The sequence below is a fragment of the Lactuca virosa genome, chromosome 9 (genome assembly GCF_052849685.1).
Source record: "Lactuca virosa cultivar CGN04683 chromosome 9, Lactuca_virosa_CGN04683_v6, whole genome shotgun sequence".
In the NCBI taxonomy this organism is placed as follows: Eukaryota; Viridiplantae; Streptophyta; class Magnoliopsida; order Asterales; family Asteraceae; genus Lactuca; species Lactuca virosa.
This window is the reverse complement of record NC_136434.1, coordinates 178520664-178539002: the sequence shown is the minus strand read 5'-3', so window position 1 is coordinate 178539002 and position 18339 is coordinate 178520664. Positions and strand designations below refer to the sequence as shown.

The following is an 18339-nucleotide window of genomic DNA, read 5'->3' as shown; positions in this document are numbered from 1 at the left end:
TTTGTCTCGCTTGCGCTTAGCAAGCGGTTTAGCAGAGCTCCAGGGGAGCTGGATTGCCCACTTGAGGTTGAGATAGTTGATAACAGGACCGTCAGGGTCGCGAGAGTACATAAGGGGTGTTCGCTGCGGTTATTTGACGAGCAGTTCTCAGTGGATTTGGTTCCTATTCCCCTGCGAGGGAATAAGGTTATAGTGGGTATGGATTGGCTGAGCCCCAATGGGGCAGTGATTGATTGTGAGCTGCAGTTAGTAAGGGTCCGCACTCCTGGTGAGTGAGAGTTAGTGATTCAGGGAGAGAGGCCACAACGCGGACCGATTCTTTGTTCAGCAGCGAGAGCGAGGCGCTACTTCTAGCAGGGATGTGCGGGGTACATCGCCTATGTTACGGATGCCCGGGAGAAGGGAAAGGCGACAATTGTCGATGTACCGGTAGTACGGGAGTACCCAGATGTATTTCCAGAGGATTTGCCTGGAATACCTCCTAAGAGACAAGTTGAGTTTAGGATTGACCTGGTTCCTGGTGTGGCTCCGATAGCCAAGGCATCGTATCGGCTGGCTCCTCCCGAGATGCAGGAGTTATCTATGCAGCTGCAGGAGCTGCTAGACAAAGGATTTATCAGGCCGAGCAGTTCACCATGAGGAGCCCCGATCCTATTCGTGAGGAAGAAGGACGGGTCGCACCGTATGTGTATAGATTACCGGGAGTTGAACAAAGTAACGGTGAAGAACCGTTACCCACTTCCGAGGATAGATGATCTGTTTGACCAGCTTCAGGGAGCATCTTGGTTTTCAAAGATTGATTTACGCTCCGGATATCACCAGATGTGGGTCAGGGATGAGGATGTGCAGAAGACCGCTTTTAGGACCCTCTATGGTCATTATGAGTTCGTGGTGATGCCGTTTGGGCTCACCAACGCTCCAGCCACGTTCATGGACCTCATGAACCGCGTGTGCAGGCCAATGCTGGATCGGTCTGTGATAGTGTTCATTGATGATATCTTGGTGTATTCCAAGACTCGGGAGCAGCATAAGGAGCACTTGAGGGAGGTGCTTGAGACCTTGAGAAGGGAGAGACTTTTCGCAAAGTTCTCCAAGTGTGAGTTCTGGTTGAACGAGGTGCAGTTCCTAGGGCACCTTGTCAACCAGAAGGGTATATTGGTAGATCCGGCCAAGATTGAGGCCGTGATGCAGTGGGAGGTCCCGAGGTCTCCATCCGAGATTCGGAGCTTCCTGGGTTTGGCAGGGTATTACAGGAGATTTATCCAGGATTTCTCGAAGATAGCAGTTCCGCTCACCCGACTGACCAAGAAGTCGGTGACGTTTCGCTGGGGGCCTGAGCAGCAGGCAACATTTGAGACCCTCAGACGGCGATTGTGCGAGGCACCGATTCTTACCCTGCCAGAGGGATTGGATGACTTTGTAGTCTATTGTGACGCTTCGATCACAGGTTTGGGAGCAGTGTTGATGCAGCGAGGGCATGTGATAGCTTATGCCTCGAGACAGTTGAAGCCTCACGAGGCTAACTATCCGACACATGATTTAGAGTTGGGGGCAGTGGTGTTCGCCCTCAAGATTTGACGACATTACCTCTATGGGGTCCGTTGTACCATCTACACGGATCACAAGAGTTTGAGGTACCTCATGGATCAGCCGAATCTGAACATGAGGCAGAGTCGGTAGTTAGACGTGGTAAACGAAGACCTTGAGGAACAAGGTAGTTCAGCTAGTAAAGGTGCAGTGGCAGCACCGGAAGGGTTCAGAGTGGACATGGGAGTCCGAGGAGGAGATGAGGGAGCATTATCCGGAGTTGTTTTCAGATTCAGTAGCAGCAGATTTCAAGGACGAAGTCTGATTGAAGTGTGGGTGAATTGTAACATACATCTCTCAAGGTATTAATTAATTAATTATGCAACTTAAAAGATATTGGACTATGCTTGGACTTTACATTTTGGATTGGACCTTAAGACTCTTGGGCCGAGATGTAGGCTGGCCATAAGTCGTACGCGGGGCGTAACCCGGCGTATGCGGGGCGTAGTGTCATTGGATGCGCGAGACGTGAGAGGCGTACGCGCAGCGTACCATAAGGTACGCCCAGTGTACGCGATCAGACACTAAACCCTAATTTCAGGGTTTAAGAGCTATATAAACCCCATTATAGCCCCCCCTGGTTTCTTATCAGCCTCCTCACCCACAAGAAAACCCTAATACGTTCTTACCCTCTTCATTGTGTGAAATTGATTTTTGTGAGTGCTTTTAGTAAAAGAAAGTTGTGAAGAAGGAAAGGAAAGGTTGGAGAAGAAGCTTGAGCTCAAGGATATGGACTAAGCTCACCCTTGGTCATAAAAAGAAGGTATAAAGCACTTAACTTTCTTCCTCATATTCTAGATCTAGGGTTATGGGAGTTTTGGACCTCTTTAGGTCCAAAGGTTGGACCGTGATCTTGTGAATCCGTTTTTGAGCTTGGGTTGCCATCCTTGAGGCTCAAAACACTTTCTTAGCAATAAAGTTTCAATCTTTGAGGCTTTCATGAAGCCATGCATGAGATCTAGCCATTTCCATGGAAATAGATTATTGTTTTTAGAGTTTGAGCTTATGTGAGTCATGCAAGTCATCAAGTAAGCAACTTTATGGTTTAAGGCATGGAATAATACTTGGATATACATTTGTAGCTTCTGACTCGGAATATTAAGCACTTAATAGAGAAAGGACTTAACAGGGTATTACGTTGAGCGTACGTGTGGGTACGCCCAGCGTACTCGCCATCAAGCACTTACGCTAAGCGTACTTTGGAGTATTCCCCGTGTAACGCAGTCAGTTTGGACCTTGAGTATTTGGGCCTCGGTGTGGGCTGTATTTTGGACTTTGGGCCTTAGTGGGCCAGAAGGGGTCAGAGTATGGGCCAAGGGCATTTTTGGGCTTAAGTAGGGCCATAGGAGGAGTTAGGCCCAATTTAGAAAAATTCGGCCATTAGTGGGCCTTTAGTGGGCCATTGGTGGACTTAGAAAGAAGTAAAGGGTTTGGGCCTTGGTTATGACCCACACCATAGCAGGGGTGAAATAGTCATTTCACCCAATAGAAGGATCCTCGTTTTGATTAAGTGTTTTATTGGTCATGATAGTCGGAGAGCAGCCGGGACAGCAGTCAGGGATCCTTCACTCGGATTTTCAGCAGTCAGTTCTTCGAGGTGAGTTTCCTTCCAGTAGGAACGGGTCTACGGCCACAATGCCGGCCCGTATAGATATCAGTAGTTCCGGACTGCGGTCCAATGTCGGGACGGTCCCGAGAAGTAGTTCAGTATGCTTGATGTCTTTGTGATTCAGGCATGTCTATGTGTTATGTGTTCCGGACTACGGTCCGATGCAGTATGCAGTATATGTGTTATTGTTATATGTTATGATTATGTTATGCTATGTTCAGTCAGTTCCGGACTTCGGTCCGATGCAGAGGGCAAGGCCCTAGTTAGTTCCGGACTTCGGTCCGATGCAGAGGGCGAGGCCTTAGTTAGTTCCGGACTTCAGTCCGATGCAGAGGGCGAGGCCCTAGTTAGTTCCAGACTTCGGTCCGATGCAGTGGGCAAGGCACAGTATGTGCTTTATGTGTATTAGTATGGTATGTGGTTGTTTAGGGGAGCTCACTAAGCCTCGTGCTTACAGTTTCAGTTTTGGTTTTAGGTACTTCAGCTAGCAAGGGGAAGGGCTCGGGATGATGGCATGACACCCACCACAGTTTTAGCCTGGGAGTTAGACTCTGATATTTTTGACATGATTTGACATCAGTTGTGATATGAGACATATTTTATGACATTTTGAGACACACGACTTATGGTTTTCTTATATGATATGTGGATATTATGGTTTTAGTAATGTTTTCAAACAAAATTTTTGGCTTGTATTTTTTTGGGATGTTTCACCAGTCTAGCTGATCCATATTTGATAGAACTCTTGGTATTCATTGGGATTAATGAAAGATCTAGCTTGCATTACCAGATTGTCATAACGATTGATAAGTATTAATATTATAGGTTAATGCTCGTTAGGCGCGTTGCCCACAAGTGGGATCGCTAGAAAATTGTTAATCTTCTGAGAAACTGTCCAGGTGAGTTATTTCACTATACTAGGTATTAAAATAAATATCCATGTGTGTTGGGTTGTAAGAGCTAGTAGAATAAGATTCGATAGCGTAGTCTCTAGGGCTCAACGTCATTGTACTCAAAGGGTAGTATTAGTAGAGCCTGAAAGGGTAATCTCTACATGTGTAATATGATTATGTATGTCGGGCGGGGCCTGCCATTGGAGGGGGCCCATTATGTAGTTTGGGTAGGGCCCGATTATATACTCTTTGAGCGGGGCTCATTTATATGCTTATTTGGTGGGACATGATATATGTATTATGGTATAAGGTATTTTGGGGAACCCACTAAACTTCATGCTTACTCAATTGAATATAAATGTTTTTCAAGTACTCATGTGAAAGGCAAGGTTCTACTGTACACATGCGCATTCACAACCTGTTTTCGCACAATTTAATCATACTTTGATATCTTTTAATAAATAAAAATGAAAATTTTGGGTTGAAAATCAGGATTTTAGATTGAGAATTGATTGCAACGAGACTTTTAGCACGTTTGTTAAGCCAGCTACCACTCACACGGTTCTTAGCCTTGCAATCTCTCGCTAGTGGCATATATATATATATATATATATATATATATATATATATATATATATATATATATAAATAAGTAGGATCAAATGAGAATACCTAAAAGGTTAAGAACGCGAGAACAGATCTAGACCATCTAAATATTAAAATCTAAGATAATAATCAGACGGACCATTTATGTTAATTATGAAATTTATTGGTATTAAAGTGTAACTTTAAAATAGTGAAAATGGTATAATAGTAATTGATTGTTTATTGAATTCCTATAACTTCTCACACTCTTTCCTTTTAAGTTGTCGTCTCTCTCTATACCTAGGGCACACCTCCATCATCTATACACAACCAGAAGAGCACCATCTGCTATATGATCATCTAAAAATGCCAAACAGATGAGAAAGTACGAGAGGATTTAGAGTGACATCAAGAATATATTACATCGCCAATCGTCATCAACAACCCTTCCTCCGCTGAACAACCGTTGGACCGTCATAACCTTCATAACCAGTCCTTTTAGTCGGTCTCAGCCGCTCCGTCTGAATCAGACCCTCTGCCACTGTCAACCTTTCTGCTGGTGTCATTATCTCCATCGAAATCAGAAACTTCTGCTGCCATCATCGACATTGTCGACATCGTTTTAGGTAAGCTTTAATTCGGATTTCAGATTGTTATCTTATTTTTTTTATGCTTCTCCTATTCATTTTCATGATATCTGCAAACGATTTAGAAAAAAGGGGCTCGGTCATAATCTAAAAACCACACCCCTATATCGATGGATTTTTGTTTGATCAGTAGATATGAACTTGTTTCAATTTATTGCCACATTATCCAACATTAACTATCCTAAAACGGTATGAAAAAATTGAAAATTGATTTGCAGGTTACTCAATTAAAGCTAATTTGCAGGTTTGAACAACATGACGAGTGGCAATGAAATATATTCTTGGTCAGCGTTCAATGGTAAAGTAGCTACCTGTTCATTCTTTGACTTTCTTATAATGCTTTTTCAATTGATTTCCTATTTTTAATATATTGAAGTTAATTTTATTATAAAAATAAGGTGATGAAGATTTCATTTACAGTTTTGATTTTGTTCTTATAGAGTAAACATTTTTATGAGATAAATATTTTATGGATCAAATGTTGTTAACTAATTTCCTTCTAGAAAACTTTTTTTTTGCTACATGGGACTGTCATGCATTTTAAAGCTATGAATGCGTTGATACTTGTTTTTATTTGTTTAAGTAAAATAATTAGTTTATGATATATTAAATTTGATCAAGTAAATGTTTTTTAAATTAATATTCATACCAAACATGAATGGAATTTTTAATATATATATATATATATATATATATATATATATATATATATATATATTATTTTTTACATCTATAATCATACATGAATATAGCTATAACATTTTTTTATATTTATAATCATATATGAATATAACTATAACCAAACAAACATTTGTTTTTGAATCAGTTAATATATATATATATATATATATATATATATATATATATATATATATATATATATATATATATATATAATATTAACTATTATGTATGTAATTGTTTAAATATTTTAAACTCAGTATTGTAGGTTTGAATCCGAGAGTAGCAATAATCAATGGTGCTTTTGTTTTTTTTTTTTGTATGATGGAACCAAAAATAACAATGATCAACGATATCCCTCTTTGTTTTTGTGTATGTTAGCAGCAACAAGAATAACAAAGACGTTTGAGACATCGTTTTATGATTACAAATTCGTTGAAATTATTTATATGTTTCATTCACTTGTGATTAGTACTAAACTATATTTTTTATCTTCACATTATCATGTATTCATTTATGATTATACGTGTATTTATATTTTTTTTTATATTTGTAAAATTATTAATTCATTTATGATTACAAGTGTATTTTCTTTATGTTTGTGTTGTATTAGTTTACATTATAGGAAAAATAGTTAATTACTTCATTGTAGTTTTTTGTATTGTTTATTTATGATGAAATAATTTAGTTATTTATGTAATGTGTTTTATCCATTTATTATTATGATTGCCTTGAAATTTTATCTCTAAATCTTGTTGTATTCATTTAAGATTACAATTGGATTTATATATGATTGCAAATGTGTTTTATTTATGTATGATTACAAGTAATTTGGTGAAATAATAAATTCGTTAATCTTTATCAAGTGTGGTTGGTAAAAATAAAAATATAAAACAAATAAATGTTTTTTTTAAATCATGTTAAATGATATTTTTATTAATTTATTAATTAAAAAGAAGATTTTATACTCTTAATAATTGGATAAAAATATCTTATGATTTTAGGAATTAATTAATTACTTTCCACTTATCCATATTTGATTACATTATACAATACCCCTAATGCCCATATATGTAACATCCCGATATTAAAGGTACTTCTAAATTCATCGCTTTAATTTTATTATATGACATTTTGGTCCCTAAGTCCAAAAGAATGTGCCTTGAAGCCCTAGTGGCATTCTCGTAATTTTCGCAGGAGAAGTACGTCATGCATACATGTGTGTACGCGGAGCGAACTAGGGCGCACCCTAGTACGTTGGGCGTACAATTATGTATGCGACCCTGATTTTAGGGTTTGAGTGGTATGTAAGCATCTTTATGGCCTTATTTCTTTTCACCTAAACAACCTCTACCCTCTCTTCATGATTGAAATCCTAGAATCATCTTGTGAGGCCATTTCAAGCATTAAAGAGTGTGTTTGTGTGATTAGAAAAAGAAGTAAGGAGGTCTAGCTCAACTTGGAGAAGTAAAGCATCTTAGATCTCGAAGTTTTGCACCATTCTCCATCATTTCAAGGTGTAAAGCTCATACCTTGATGACTTGTTTGCTAGATCTCATTTTTAGGTGTTTTATGTTACCTTTTTGGTCCCAAAAGTCTCATCTTGGGCATGGGTTGTTCTTGTCGATTTGAACTGTCCTTTCAGGCCCAAGGAGGGGTCCTAAGCCATAAAATGAGGTCCCATTTATTAGATTTGTTTCTTGCATCTTGTAGAAGGTCTTAATCGATTAAGACCTTGTGTTAAGCACTTTTTAGACTTGTGAAGTCATAAAGTTGGAAACTTTATGACTCTAGAGTGTATTTGGACCTTGGATCTGAAATATGGGCTAAAGTGCTTAAGCCATTAAGCACTAAATGGAGTTTCGAGGTTGCGAGGGTACGCCCCGCGTACATGGGAGTACGCCCCACATACTCGGTCAACCACCCCAATGGTGGTCAACTGCAAGGCTTCGCGTACGCTAAGCGTACCTCCAGAGTACGCCCTGCGTACTCGCACTGCGTCAACCTTGTTGAGTTCACTCAGTTGAGTTGACTCAGCTGGGTTGACTCAGTTGACTTAGTGGGTTGACCAGTTGACTTTGACTTTGACCAAGTTTGACCTTGAGTGTATTTTAGGATTTTGATGGAATTGGTCACTTGGTGGAAATAGGTATCGAGTACAGAGCTGAGATTCGGAGTCGGACCTCCTCAGTTCTGTTCGGTTTGCGAGGTGAGTTTTCCTTACTGTACTTACAGGGTCAAAGGCACCAAGGCCGGCTCATTGGTTTGATAACCTGATATTCGTTGATATGCAGAGTATGGAATATATATGCATGCTAGTTTTGATATGCTAGTCTGGTAGATCAGTAGGACTACCTGTGATACAGTCTGTATGATTATCTGTATATGTTAGTATATGTTATATGGTAACATATTGTGTGGGTTGGGTTGAGGTTGTACTACTCCGTGCGGTAGCCAACAAACCTTGGAGCAATCCAGATATAAGCTGAGGGCCAGTTAGGGAATGTCAGACTCATATTGAGGGCTCATGAGCATTCCTGATACGAGCTAAGGGCCAGGTAGGGCATGCCAGACTCGTCGTGAGGGCTTGGTGGTATTCAGTCTAAGGACTGATCTGGTCGGGGAGCAATCCAGACATAAGTTGTGGACCCCGAGGGCAAGCCAGACTTATGTTGTGGGCTCAGGGGTAATCCAATCTTTTAGTTGTGGACCCATTGCATGCAGTTATTATATATGGGTTATTTGTTTATGTGTTGGTACTTTGATGGAACTCACTAAGCTTTGGGCTTACAATTTTGGGTTATGTTTCAGATACTTCAGACGATCGCAGGAAGGCGAAAGCGTAATCGTACACATCCTCGTGTTTTGACTTATGATTTTGGGAAACTCTGATATGGAACATGTTTTGAAAACTATGTTGTGAACAATTTATGATTTTTGGTTGGTTTTAAAAGTTTGAATTTTTTATGATTTTTATGGGTGTTACAATATATATATATATATATATATATATATATATATATAAATGGGATATTTAGGTGTAGTTAATGAGTAGTAGATTATATTTTTCGTTCAATATATATATATATATATATATATATATATATATATATATATATATATATATATATATATATATATATATATATATATATATATATATATATATATAGGAGTAGGATCAAATGAGAACATCTAAAAGGTTGAGAACGCGAGAACGGATCTGGACCATCAAAATATTCAGATCTGAGGCTATTATCAAACGGGTCATTTACGTAAATTCTAAAACCATAGGTATTAAAGTGTAACTTGTAAAAGGTCACAAGGCTATAATGGTAATTGTAATTTTAACTTGTTCCTATAATTTCTCAATCACATATCATATTGTCGTTCAAATTATTTGTCCCCCACTTCATTTCTTTCTCTCTCTCTATACCTAGGTTTTAATCAATTCCTCCCTCAGCCTCCCTCCATCGCACATCTTTTGAATCAATCCTAATCGGAGCATCGCAAGTCTCCACCTCGATGCGTTTTTGGTTTAATCTTTCCTCCATTGCACCATCACTATCCATCTACGCAGCCTACATAACAGGTCGATGAAAGACGTAGGAAGGAAGTGAAGGCAATCAGCGACGTCTGTGGTCGGCCGTCGTGATGGCGAGGGGAGCGTCTTCGTGGTCGACGAGGCTGAAGAGGAGGAAAGGAGGAGGCAGCGAGGGGTGGGTTGTCGGTCTCGGTGGATCGAAGATGGGGCACCTTTGGTGATTGGATGGATCGAAGAGAAGAAGAAAAGAGAATGGAAGCAGTTGGATGTGGGGTCTGCCATTGGTTTCCGGTGACAAAGCCCGATATTGGGTTGTTTGGTTATCGAGAAGGGCAGCAACGATTCAAAAATAGGTAAGGGTTCCTTTTTTTTTTTTTGTTCTTGTTTGATTTGGCAGAACTCGATAGGCTATTTTTTTTTGTTCTTGTTTGATTTGGCAGAACTCGATAGGCTCAAGTGGCAGCCCTTACAATTGATGGAAGAGATAGCCACACAAAGTTGTAATCAGATTCAAGGTAAAATGTTGTGCACATAAGCTGTTTGATGATATGCGTGAGAGGGGTATTCATTTATGAATAGCAGGGTATTCATTTGTTAATAACAATGTATTCATTTGTAAATAGCAGTGTAATCATGTGTGAATGAGTGTATTTTATTTATGATTAGAGGTATTGTTTTATTCATTTGTGAATACCAGGGTATTCATTTGTTAATAACAATATATTCATTTGTAAATAGCAATGTAATCATGTGTGAATAAGTGTATTTATTTATGATTAAAGGTATTCTTTTATGAAGAAATGATAATTTTTACACCCCTTTTATTTTCAGTTGATTAAAAGAAAGGAAGTGAATTACTTGTAAATTGATATGTATTCATTTGTGATTGCAGTAGTATTAGTTTTTTTGAAAAAAAAAATCGTTTATGAATACAAATGTATTGATTTGGGGTTGGATTTCTATTAATTTTTTTGAAAAAAAAAACGTGAAATATGAGAAAAAAAAATTTAAGAAAAAAAATTAAATTTTTTTAGTTTTAATTTTTTTTTGATAAAAATGTTTTTTATATTTCATTAATAAGAAAAATAAAAAATCAAATATCTTCTTCTTTTTTGGTAACTGATCCTAAATTTAAGGGAATTTGATAGATTTTATTTTATTTTAATTTAATTAAAATATGCAATTACTTATATGCCCTTATATATTGATTGGTCCAGAACTGTTCTCGCGTTCTCAACCTTTTAGATGTTCTCATTTGATCCTTTCCCTATATATATATATATATATATATATATATATATATATATATATATATATATATATATATATATATATATATATATATATGATTGTGTGTTTGATCGTAACTATAAATAGTAAGTAGGCATCCTAAAAGAGAAGTTTATTATGGAGTTCTTTCTAAAATTATATTAGTGGAAAAAGCAATTATTATGAAAATTATGGTCTAAATACATCAAAGATAAGTTAATTTCAATAATGGATTGGCACTTTAAGATTATATAATTTTAATATGGTATGTGGTTGTTATGTAAGAGTGTTATTTTTGATTGGGTTCAACTCCGGATGTGTTTAGACTTTTGCAAGTCTTAGGAGACATAGACACTCCAATTATTAAACTTTAATTATAATAACACTGTGGCGGGATTATTTATGTAGTTGTGTTTATTTTGTGGAAATTTTTTGGTAAGAAATTATATTGCGGAAAAAGTTCATTAGAAATGGATTTAATTTTTTTATAACTAGAATGGGTAAAGGGTTTTTCAATTTTTATAGTTTTTTAACGACAAAATTTTATTTGAAAACGACTAGCAAGAAACTAGTCAACCAAAAACAACAAGCAACAACAAACAAAGGGTTTTGAAGCCAACTCACCCGGTTAATTTGTCTTTTGGACCTAACATTACACTATAAATAAGACTGAGTGACAAAATTATCGAAAAAATCCCCCTTTTTCGGCTTCAGGTGCAAAAATTAAGGCATTCTGAAACTTCCAAATATGCCACCAAGCCGAAAAAAATATACCCTCCACCCACATTTTTGTTTTTCCAGCAACACGAAGTGATGTGAACCAAGAGCACCAATTTAAAAAGGAGAGCATATTATGCATATCAAAGCCCCACCAACGGAAAATTTGCACCTGTAACTCCGAGGCAGACAAGAAAAAAACAAATGAGAGGAACTTTCCAAATCCGCATCACAAAATGGACAGAACAGGGAAGGCACGTCTATCCCACGCCAATCAAGATTAACTCTAGTAGGAAGCCTATCCATAGACAGTCTCCAAGCAAGCACATTCACCTGTAGGAAGTCTATCTATAAACAGTCCATCCATCAACAGTTAATTTGTTTTTTCAAATCTGTTTGTTTGGAATTCATGCTTGTTTGCACCAAAATTGTTACTAAGAATTCTTGGTGCAATTGACATCAAAAGAAAATATAGAAGACCTTCTAACACCGCAGTTTATTGTTCATCACCTTACTTCCTCGCTTTCTTTTGCTATTTGATGTCTAATGTGTTTGTTATCATACAAATTAGCACTATTCAGATTGAAAGTCAACTAACTAATTACCCGTTAGTACAATTTTAACTTTAATATTGTTTTATGTTTAGAAAATGGAAGTAAAATAATAATTTTTTTTGCCAATTGTGGAGAGAGTTTTTCTGATGTCGTACGAGGTACAAAAAAGCCACAATGTGTGCTTGCATCACATGGTATGAAAGTTTTGTACAAGAATTCAGTCAAATGTCTAGTTGGTTTCGGCCTAAAGTCTAGAATTGGAAGAACATCTATTTCCTGATTCCAAAGTTTATTCACACAAAATTCAGCCTCAAAGTTCCAATTTTGATGATTAAGTTTCTAAAAGAAATGGGTAAGTGCAAGAAATAGCAATATACTTTAACTTATGTTTGTATTATAGCATTCTACTTTTATTCCTTTCTATTGTCACATTGTACTTTTAAAAAAAATCTTATTAAGACATTGTTGTTTGTAATGTCTACTTCGAATCAATAAATACATTGCTATTTTTTGAATTTAGAGTTATTTTACTTTTTACACTATCGTAATTGACTTTTTACTCTAGAGAAAACATCAACGTAAAACAAACACTACATTTTGAATGAGAGGTGTCAAGTATGATGGCATTTACAGTTCAACAATTTATCCAAACTACTCATTTCTTGCATTAGTAAAATAACATAGTTAAAGGGAGATGACAAGGTTAAATGTAAGAAATAACAACATACTTTAATTAATTTGTTTATTATACCACCGTTATCAATTTCAAACAAGGGTAAAATGATCATTATGTTAAAGTTTATATATAGGGTACCCAACTTGGGGATAAAAAAAGATTAAAGTTTTTGAAATTTTTGACAAATCATAGGGACTGTTTTTATAATTACTCTAGAAAATAAATAATAAAGAAAGTAGATATATCTCGGAATCAGTAGCAATAGGCTTTCCAACCATCAGCCTCATATATGTTTCTATTTTGCTTAGTTACTACCATATACAAAAGGGTTATTTCCTGCATCTTTAGAAATAATAAGGAACCTAAGAAGGCGTTTGTGAAATATTAAAGTGTACCTTATTCCCTTATATTGGCTTCCCATACAACTTGATGATGTTGACAACTGTTATCGCCCTCATCATAAATAAGAAACAAAAAATGGGTAACATTTGGAATTCAAAAGCAAAAGGAAAACAACAAATTTCAACAGCTTTAGGTATTAATTCCAATTCTTAGGCAATATTTATAATTATTATGACTCTTAAGCATTTACAAATTATGGTATCCGATTAAGAACTAATTTGATACAAAAATTATAGCAATAAACAATACTCACATAATGAACATCTTCTTTAATCGGGAACTCTACAAAGCTATAACCTTGGTGGAGATTAGTGACTCTATCTTTAGGAACATACACGTAAACTGAAGAATATGAAGAAAAAATATGAATACCAATTAAATATTAACCTATGTATGCTTTGTTTAAGCTTATGCAATAATTAAACCCTTCTCAAATAAAAAAAAATCAAGTAATCTGTAACATCCCAAAAATCAAGGGTAAAATTTTCAATTTTATTATAATCCAAAACACCATTGTAAATCTGTCCAAACATTGAAAAGTATTTCAAAGAAAACAATTATCATTGTTCATTCCCAAAGATCACATATTACGGAAAACACGGGTGTATGCGTTGCGATCGTCCCGAGCTCTTTCATTTGAAAACTGGAGTACCTGAAACATAAACTGAAAATCGTAAGCACAAAGCTTAGTGAGTTCCCCAAATACCACATACCAAACATATCAACGAGCCATGCATGTCATACATAACCGCGAGTCATACATATCATTCATATATCATAATCAATAAAGGTGCTATGTGTCATCCATAGTCTTGCCATTATGCCACGACCCACCTCGTGGTCTTTCTTGCCAGGCCAGGGGCCAAAACCCAAGGTCTTACAGACAAGTGTCAAGAGCCACCTCCTGGTTTTCCATGCAAGCATCACAAAGACAACTAGCATACAATCTACTGATACATAACTAATAATTGCCAGAGTACAGACTCTGGTCTTACATACAGGTTGCCAGGAGCCGCCTCCTGGTCTTTCATATATAATGCTCAGGGCTAACCCCCGGGTCTTCCAACAATGCATAAACCAAATGGGCCGGCATTGGTGCCTTTGACCCATAAAATAGTGAGGAGACTCACCTCGAATGCAGAAGCTGCCTGAAAGAATTCCCCTAGGTGTTGCCCTGACGACACCTCCGAACTATCAGATCATAATAGCACCCAATTAACAATTGGGTTCCATTCCAAGGCCCACCAACCATACTTGGGGTAAAATGACCATTTTACCCCTGACCCAATCAAGAACCAAAACTGGGACATTATTCCAATAACCAAAAGGCCCAAACCAAAAGATCCACAAAGACCCACTAATAACCCAATTTTCCAAATTGGGCCCAATCCTATATGGGCCTTATCCTAAGCCCATATTTTCCTTAGATACAATACAAATTACCTCAAGCACACCTTGGGACAAACTTGGTCGAAGACATATGTCAAAAGTCAAAGTCAATGGCCTGAGTTGACCCAACTTGCCGAGCTGTCCTTCAAGTCGTCGAGTTTCTCCATTAAATGCCCAGATCAGGAAAAATCCTATCAACTCGTCGAGTTCACTAATGAACTCGCCGAGTTGGCTGGAAATCTAACCTCTTAATGCAATAAGCTGCTTCCATCGAATCCAGGGACTCCCAATCTCAGATTTCTTCCAAAATGATGTCTAGAAGGGTAAAGTTTCCAACTTTACCCTTAAGAACCACCCATAATGAGTTAAACTCAAACCCTAGGCTCGTTAGAGTGAGTCATAACCCATTAAGCCCTTAAACTCACCCAACATAGTCCCAAAACACAGATCTGGAGTCCAAAGGTTGGAAAATCACGTAAAGTTTGAAACTTTACGTCCATGCAAGCTAGAAATACACTCTAGAGCTTAATAAAGACTTAATGAGGGACTTATTGCATGAATGGGACTTAGAAACTAATAAAGTTTGCAACTTTAAGCCAAGAGTAGTCATGAAGGGGTCTGATCTAACATAATAACCCCTGGAACCTTCAACATCTTGGACACCCCTACCAAAATCCCAAAATCATGCTAAAACTTCAAACAAAGAGATCTAGATGATAACAAGGCAAGGTGTCGACTTTATACCTCAAAAAGTCTCCTTTTGGTGAAGAGTTTATGGATCTAAAGTCCTCCTTCCAATCTAGGCACTTCCAACTTCAAAGCTCCTTCCAAGAAATTACCAAAATCAAATCTCCAAGCTTACCACAAGCTCACACATTCAAACTTGCAAGGATGATACAAAAATCTAGGGTTTCTGGACAGGGGTGGTTGGCAATGAGGCCAACCAAGGAGTTTAAGTCCTTTAAATAGGGTGCAACACCCTAAAATTAGGGTTTCTTCCCAGTAGCCAACTCGTTGAGTTGGGACACCCCGACTCGCCGAGTTGGGCCATTAAACCCGTGACCACAATCCTTCTTAACACGATGAGTTGGAGCTTCCCAACTCGTCGAGTTCCAACAAAATTTCCAAATATTTATAGAATAAATTATACCTGAACCAAGCGTTATAAATCTCCCCCACTTGAACTAGACTTCTTCATCGAAGTCTGCTGATGCAAAAAGGTCAGGATAATGCTTTCTCATCTCGTCCTCTGGCTTCCATGTCCATTCGGAGCCTCTTCGGTGCTGCCATTGCACCTTTACTAACTTCACTTCCTGATTCTGAAGTGCTTTCGTTTTTCTGTCCAGAACCGTCATGGGCTTCTCCACATAATTTAGGTTCTCATCAATCTGAATATCATCAAAGGAAATGATTGTCGCCTCCGAAGACACAATTAAACACTTGGATCACTTATACCATGACACCCACATCCGAAATGGGCCAAATGCTTCCTTTTTCCAAGACCCTAAGCCTCATAACCACTGATGATTGGGCCGCAGCCACGAGCAACGAAGCATATCCAAAACCGAGTGTAACATAATCCATCTGTTTGAAAAAGATATACACACTCAAGTTTTTTGAGATCAAACATAGCCCTTTCTCCCTTGGTATTTTTATGCTTTCCTGTTGTAAATAATGGATAAAATCATAGAACTTCTTCTTATGCATTGTAATATCTTGTTTATTTTTAAATTTTTGCTTTTGTAATGCTTCTTAAGAACATGAAATATCTGGCTCAGCTAACACCCTCACACCGCTATCTCAACACAATATTGCTAATCAATTTGAAAAACCATAAGAAAGTTGTTTACCTCCCATCACGATGAGTTCGTGCAGTAGGAAGCACGTGTTTCATCGATTTGTACATCTTCCCTTAATTGTTATATCTTCCTTTGTTGTTTATCAGATGTCGCTCCCACTGAAAGTTCTTTACTAGGTTTCACCTAATTACTAGGACCTGTGTAAACACACACACACATCAATTTTGTGTTGGAAAACACATCATTAATATATCGAAGATAGCATATGGCAATAAGAGAGGGATTGAGGAACATTTGATCGTTCAGAATGTATACAAAATGCTATTTCCTTCTTCAATAACCTTTTGATCATCCCTGGAGGTAAATGGAAGCCTTTGGAGCGATTTCCCCTTCGGTTGTTCCAATAGAGACCAATCTAAAACATCATTGCCTTTCCTTGTGGGTTCTCGACCTACAAATTCTCAAACAAAAAAACCAAACACCAAATCGAAAATCAAATTGATTAAAAAAATCAAACACCAAATCAAAAATCAAATTGACTCATTATCATTAACCCCTAATAGAATAGAGAAGGGACAGAATGGGAAATAAAGAATTGATGCTAAAATCAGGATGTGTCGTTTATGGGAGAGAGAGCAGCAAAGTCGACGGAAGAAAATAAGATGAAAGTTGTGAGAAGAAGAGCAGGTGGAGTGAGGCGGTGGAGAGAATCTCATGGAAGAAGGAATGGTGAGTCGATGACTAAGCGTATTTAGCCCCCAAGTCGATAAACAGTACCCGACTGGCTCGGGTATACACACACACACACACATATATATATATATATATATATATATATATATATATATATATATATCTTTACTATATTATTAAACATATAGCCTCTTTCTTGAAATTTAAGAGGTATACTTATTACATCATAATGTACAATCTTATTAAGCTTACAATAAAGTGTACCTCTATCTCTACATATTGGAAACACTAAACCCTAGCCTCCTCGACACAACATCTGACGCCGTCAAACCCACCCCCTCTATCGCCTCTCTTCTAACTCGCTTCAGTTTCCGGTATACCTACGGTATCACCATCCTCGCTCACTCAAATGATCTTCCTCCTAACCGGATGATTCCTTCTAACCTGGATGATCGACGCCCTACAACTCTACTTTTCTTTACCTCTGTTTCTCTTCTCAAAACCTCAATCACACCTGTATCTAATGAAGATCCAGCTTTTGAAACCCTATCTAGCCACTGCCATTGCCACCCCCTCTCTTGCCCGTCTTCTACCTTCTGTTATGACGAGAAACACTAACAGTCTCCACAACCCTAACCGTGACCACCAACAAAGAGGTGAGGACAAGGACAATGCTAAGCCATCAATTTTTGATTCATCTCTCTCCTTCATTCCTCAGTCATTATCGACATTTACCTGGTAAGTTTTTCCAATCTTTTTTCTATTTGACCTAATTCTTACATATTGAAACCAGTAACACAAAGACAAAGAAGATTGTAATGTAGCATCATTAAAAATGATGCATTTATATATTTATATGTTTGAAAGGATACAGATGTATCAACATTCCTGATGTCAAATAATAATCTAATGCTATAAACTAAATTATCTCCCCTGCTTCTCTGTAGACCCTTTGGTGTTTACACTATTATTATATCAAACCAATCACTTATTTTGATCATAAAAACATTAATTCTAGAGTATTAGTTGGTGCAACAATACAAGTACATGAGTTTTTTGCTCTTGCACACTGGAAAAAAAACAGTTCTTGGAATGCTGCATAGTTATAGAATTGGTTCTTCTGTATTGGTTGTGCTGCTCTGATTTTGAATAGGGAACAATCAGGTTTAAAATTGTATGAATTTAGTTTATTTTTAGGGATAAATGAATAGATGCTCAAATGCTACAGTAAACATGCAAACAACCGGTGCTGTAAACATAGAAAAAAACCTTTTGGCCACAATTACTTTCTACT

General features: G+C 37.3%; 1 long non-coding RNA gene across 1 annotated transcript; it reads right to left on the bottom strand.

Moving 5' to 3' along the window:
* Positions 1-13737: 13737 nt before the first annotated feature.
* Positions 13738-16826, bottom strand: LOC145136035 (uncharacterized). Its single transcript, XR_013720186.1, has 5 exons — positions 16694-16826; positions 16404-16549; positions 15704-16137; positions 15298-15377; positions 13738-13816 (listed from the first exon to the last, which is right to left on the bottom strand). It is a non-coding gene; the product is annotated as an uncharacterized LOC145136035 (long non-coding RNA).
* Positions 16827-18339: the final 1513 nt, after the last annotated feature.